Genomic DNA, 6,676 nt, shown 5'->3' with positions numbered 1-6,676 from the left:
AAGAAAGCTGCTGGAAAGTGAACAAAGCATCTATTCTAGAAACCAAATGCATTCAACAGTTGAAGGCATGGGGACTTATAGACTTATTTTAAAGACTAGTTTTCAATTAGATCTTAAAAACACCTTTTATGTTCCATCCTTTTCTACAAATTTAATTTCTCTTTCTAAACTATCTATTATTGGATATGATTCCAATTTTCATCTTTCAACTATGAATCTTTTAAAAATAATAAAATTATTAATTTTGCCAATTTGGATGGAATGTTATTTAAACTTGAGTTAGACCCCACATATGAATGTAGACTTTTAACTGTGTATGGTACTAGTACTAAACACAGTATTATCAATGAGAACTCTCTAAAACTTTGGCATAGGAGATTGGGACACATCTCCATTGACAGAATCAAAAGGTTAGTGAATGATGGAGTTCTAGAAACTTTAGACTTCACTGATCTTGGTACTTCTGTAGACTACATAATGGTTAAGCAGACTAACAAGATCTGAAAAAGTCCCAAAAGAAGTTTTCAATTACTTGAGATAGTACACACAGAAATCTGTGGATCTTTTCCTACCTTGCTTGAATTGTCAGAGATATTTCATCTCATTTATAGGCGACTATTCAAGAGTTATGTATCTTTATCTCTTGTTTGATAAATCAGAAGCACTTGATGCTTTTAAGATTTTCAAACTAGAAGTAGAGAAACAAAAGGAAAAGAAAATTAAAATTATGAGATTCAATGGGGATGGTGAATATTATCGAAGACATATAGATAAAAGACAAGCAGATGGCCCATTTGCTAAGTTTTTCAAAGAGAAAGCTATTGTTGCTCAATATACAATGTCTGGCACACCACAACAAAATGGCGTAGCCCAAAGGAGAAACCAAATGCTAATGGACATGGTTAGAAGCATGATCAGTAGTTCTGGTTTATTTTTATCCTTATGGAGTGAACCTTTAAAAATTGTTGTGTATATTTTAATAGGGTACCATCCAAGGTTATTCCTAAGACACATTTTGATTTTGGAATGGATGGAAACCTAGTTTAAAACATTTACACATATGGGGTTGTCCAATTGAAGTAAGGATATATAACCCACACCTTAAGAAATTAGATGAACGTACAATTAGCTATTTTTTCATAGGCTATGTTGTTTACTCTAAAAATTTTAGATTTTACTGTCCTTCACACACTCTAAAGGTTATTGAATCTAGAAATGCTAAGTTTCTTGAGGAGCATGAAATCAATGGGAGTGGTTCTCAAAAGGTGGAATTTGAAGAAGTATAGGATACAATTGTGTCACCTTTACATGATCTAGTTGTTATTCAAAATATTGCAAGAACAAGAAGTTGGGCAACCTTCACTTGAGTAATCACATCCAAAACAATAAATAATAGTTGATCTCACTAATCAAAATCTCCATGAAACAGTGGAAGTTAGAAGATTATCAATAATAAGAAAGCTAGCAATTTCTAGTGATTATGTAGTATAACTCCAAGTGTTTGACTATGATGTTGGACTTAAAGATGACCCTAATTCATTTTCACAAGCCATGAGGGGAGAAAACTGCACAGCTTGGTATAATGTCATGAAAGAAGAAATGGAATCAATAGCTAAAAATAAAGTTTGGGATCACATTGAATTACTTAAAAAGGTCTCCACTGTAGGATGCAAATAGGTTTTTAAAGCCAAAAAAGACTCAATGGATAACACCGAATGATATAAAGTTAGAATTTTATCCAAAGGTTTCACTCAAAAGGAAAGCATTGACAACCACGAAACCTTCTCTCCTGTTTTAAGGAAAGACTCATTGTGAATTATCATGGCAATAGTAGCTTATTTTGATCTAGAGCTACATCAAATGAATGTGAAAATGGCATTTCTTAATGGGGATGTTGAAGAAGAGGTATACATGTCTCAACTTGAGGGTTTTTCAATAATGGCAACAACCAACTTGTTTGCAAGTTAAAGAAATCTAGATATAGACAAAAATAGGCTTCCCCTCTGTGAGAACCCGTAAAACCCTACTTATTTTCCTAGGGTTTATGACCCCTTAATTGCATATATTTTTTTTGCATTTACGGGCTTAGAAATATTTTCTGGTAGATTTTATGCGTAATGATAGTTTTAAGATGATTTTTCTAGTATTGGAGAGTTTTTAGAAAATTAAGAGTAAATAGTGGACGTGGGACCCACTAGTGCGAAAAGTTCGGAAAAATTCGGCCAATAAGGTTAAGTTTCGGATACTGTGTAAATTTATCGGGTGTTAAGAGATAAGTAGAATGTGTGAAGTGATTGATGTGAGAGGGAAAAAGAAAGATAAGAATGCATTAATGAGTGTGACAAGTGTCACAATATGATTGGTTAGACTTTATGGTTTACTATTCACATTTTTGACTTTTGACCAAAATTAGTTAATATCTCCAAAAATTCACAAAATTCACCATTTTCTTACCTTGTGTTGGCCGGCCCTCTCTCTTGCAAGAAGGAAGAAAGTTCATCAAATTTCAAGCTTCCATCTCACTCAATCTTCCACAAACAAGAGCTTAGACTAGATTTCACTCCATAAAAACCTTTCTTCTAGTGCTAATAAGTGTATTAGTGAAGTTGATTTGAAGAGCTAAGGTGTCCACAATCCCTATCTCTCTTGATTTCTTGGTAAGTGATGCTTGAACACCCTACTACATCTAATGATGCTTATGTTTGGCTTAGAAGTGGCTAAAGTGATGGATTATATGATTTATTTCTTTATTTGACTTGATTTGGTGAAGTTTTCAATTTTATGAGGAATTTTCTGGTTTCATATGATCTTGATGGTGTGGTTGTTTTTGATGGTTGGTAATAAGGGGCTTTGACTCTAGTAGGTGTGAATTGATGATAAATGCAATCAATTTTGGATTTGGAATGAAATGTGAAAAGTTAGGGTTCATGAACCCCTAATCTGTCCGAAATTTTAGGTCATAGATAGAGGCCGAATTGGACTTTGCTCAAAACATGAAAGTTGTAGGTATTGATGAGTATGAAGTGTCTGCAAAATTTCAGGGTATTTGGAGTAGTATAGAGTGAGTTATGCCGTTTTTACTGTTGCTGTTTTTGGTGAACAGAATGTGCGAACTGCGATAGTAATTGTCTGTTTTGACTGGAATTGGTTTGGATTTGGTTGTTGGTGTCTTCTGATGAAATTTAGCTTGATGTCTTAGCTTTCATGTGCCTTTGGAATAAATGCAATTGGACCTGTGTAGGCTGAGATAGACGTATTACAGTTTTGTGTGATTTGGGAACCTGCAATTACGGTTCTGGCTTGGTTTTCTGCATTGTTGACCTAGTTGTGCTAGGATTTGGACTGAGAGGCCTTCTTCATTGTTGTAGCCCTGTTTCATAGCTTCGAAACGGTGGGTCTTACACCCCCATCCGATAACCGTAGTGAATTTGACGCCATTACCGCATAATAAGGGCAAAACAGTTTTTCTATTCGGGGCCAAGGCTAGTGCTACTTCTAATTTCTGGTTTGCTTATGATGCTTGTTTATGTATATGAAACCCTATTGGGTTGTGATTAGTGTTGATTCATGACTCGTTATCGAGTCTTATGGTAATTGTTTACTTGTTCTAGGAGGAAACGGTGGTGCACGACGTTCGTTTAACGACGGTGCATGAAACATCATTTTATCGATTGGTGAGTATACTACTCACTTGGATTTATAATGTGGCTTTGCTCCATGTGATTGTGATGCCTTGAAGGCTTGTTTGACTATTGGAAATGCTTAGGGTGAGGGTGTACTTAACCGCCCTCATTCCTTTTATTCTTGTGACCGATTGTTTACCGTTTTACTGTATTACTGTACTGCTATATGAATTCTTGGATTTCATTCATGGAAATTGTTTGGGTGTTGGTTGGACGAGTATCCAACGGCCCTACTGTACTGAGCTCGACCCCGTTGGCATTCACTTGAATCGAGCCAGCGAGGGCTTGGTCATGAAAATTGACTAGCCACGGGGACTGAAATGGGAATCTTGTGGTAATGAGACCCTTGGTTCCGGTGTACTCGAGTATCACCTAAAGTTACTGCTTGGAGTGCGGGCCCGGTTGGGGAATGATGGGTGGAAGGTATGGAAGTGAAGAGAGGTCTACGGTTTGGTACTTTTAACATTGACGGAGGGTCAATGAAGTTGGATCAAGAATGTAAGCGTGGAAATGGGCTCTTGAGAGCCGACCGTATCCTTTTACCGTTTTGTTTTGCTTCTTACTTGTTTACTTGAAATGAACGGTTATGCTTAAGTGGTATTGGTTGATTGTGTGATAGTTGCTCACTGAGCTTTAGCTCACACCATTCCATTTGTTTTCCTTACAGGAAAATGACCACTTTTGGAAGTTGGTTGCCAAATTGAGCCATGTATATGCCTATTTTGAATCGCTCTTGCATGAAACCCTAATGTGTATTGGGTTCAACTTTTGATTGGCAAACCAAACATGTGTATTGATGATAAATAGCTTTTGACATGCCCATGTGGTTGTAAATATTGAATTTCAATGTATATATGCTTGGTTGATGTTTGGTTGACTTTTGGACTGATTCGGCTTGCAAACGGCAAAAGAAAAAAATTTGACGGAAGGGCACTGGACTGAATCCGGCCAGGAATCCGGCCAGAAACTGGCCGGATTGTCGGCCGGATTGCTTGGGAAATTTTGAATCCGTGAACTTGCTCACTGGACAGTATCCGGCCAAGAATCCGGCCGCTAATCCGGCCAGATTCCGGCCGGATTCTACTGTCCAGGCCACTATTCAGTTTTCGTTTTTCTTATATTTTGCTATTTTGATACTTGTGGCTTGTCCGAGCGCACTTTTGCATTCCCGAAACGTATTAGAACGCGTGTAACTGCTCCGTAGTCCTGGCGAGAGCTGGGCAGACAGTCCGCTAACCCCTTTGGTTCGCCTTAGGGGAAGGTGGGGCTGTCACACCCTCAACGATGCAATAAGTTTCATAACGTTGTCTTTTCATTTGGTTTTGTAGAGAATATTATTGATCAATGCTGATATTTTAAGATAATGGGAGCAATTATATATCTTTTTAGACTTATAAGCAGATGATATTCTTCTTGCAAGTAATGATATGGGTTTGCTACATAAAATTAAATAGTTTCTTGTACAAAACTTTGAAATGAAAATATGGGTGAAGTATCTTATGTCATTGGCATAGGGATTCTTAGAAATAGAATAAGAAAAATTTTTGGACTGTCTTAAAAGGCCTACATTGAAAATGTTTTAGAAAGATTTGGAATAAAGCATTACTCTTCCATTGTAGCTCCCATTGTCAAAGGAGAAAAATTTAGTTTGGATCAATGCTCTAAAAATGAATTGAAATGAAAGGAGATGGATAGCATTCCGTATGCTTTGTTTGTTGAAAGCCTCATGTATGCCCAAGTCTGCACCAGGCCTAATATTGTTTTCACAGTTGAAATGCTAGTAGGTATCAAAGTAATCCTGGAAAGGATCACTAGAAAGCTACTAAAAGTATTCTAAAATATTTACAAGGGACCAAGGCTACAAACTTAAATATTGATAGTCTGACTATTTGGAGGTAGTTGGATATTCTGATTCGAATTTCGCTGGATATGTGGGCTCAAGCAAATCTACTTCAAGCTAGGTACATTTTCTTCTTACTAGAGGCGTTGTATCTTGGAGAAGTATAAAACAAACAATTATTGTATCATCCATAAGTAGAATTCATTGCACGCTATGAAGCTATATCATAGGTTTTATGGTTGAAGAACTTCACATCTGGCATAAAGGTACTAGATTCAATAAGTAGGTTATTGAAAATCTTCAACAACGACTCTGCTGATGTGTTCTTTGCTAAGAACAACAAGAGTAGAAGTCAAAACAAGCATGTCGACATCAAATTCTTAATAGTCAGGGATCATATTAAAAAGCAAGAAGTAATCATTGAGCACATTAATATTGAATTAATGATTGATGATCCTATGACTAAGGATTGCCAGCAAAAGTCTTTCAGGATCATGCAACTCATATGGGACTCAATAGCTTATTCTAGATTATTTCTAATTCCTTGACCATTTGTGTCTAAACATTTGTTATTAATATTACATGTTTGCTCGCATTAAAATTGATACATGTATGATGTGGTCTTTTGATCCATAAATTTGGACCCTAAGTATCTTCTATGAAGTTATTCATAAAGTTCTTTTAAAACACTTAACTAGGAAATACAATATATTGTAATACATGAAAGGAAGTGTTCGCAATGAGAAAATAAATATCATGATTTGTGTGTTATCATTTTCTAATTAAATAATTGTTACCTAACTATCGAGTCTATTGTGGAATAATATACGACTTGCCTTTCTTAGAGACAATTATGACTCACTTGATTGATTTTAAAGGTATTGATATTCTAATTAATTGATTGATATTTTGTCAATATAAATTAGTATCTCCCATTTGATAATGATTGATTTGTATCTTCTGCTAATTGATATTTTATTCAATTAGTTAGAAAAGGGTATATACAATAATGAGTTATGGCAATATTTTTTTGATGAAAAGAAACTCTAATGATTTTTGTATTTGCCAATAAGGATCCCTAACCTAACCTATAAATAGTCTATAGTATTCCATCAACACTATACACTCTAGTTAGGCATAAGGTAGAAGATCC

Source organism: Coffea eugenioides, chromosome 8, assembly GCF_003713205.1.
Source record: "Coffea eugenioides isolate CCC68of chromosome 8, Ceug_1.0, whole genome shotgun sequence".
Taxonomy (NCBI): Eukaryota; Viridiplantae; Streptophyta; class Magnoliopsida; order Gentianales; family Rubiaceae; genus Coffea; species Coffea eugenioides.
The sequence above is the reverse complement of the archived record's forward strand: the minus strand, read 5'-3'. Positions refer to the sequence as shown.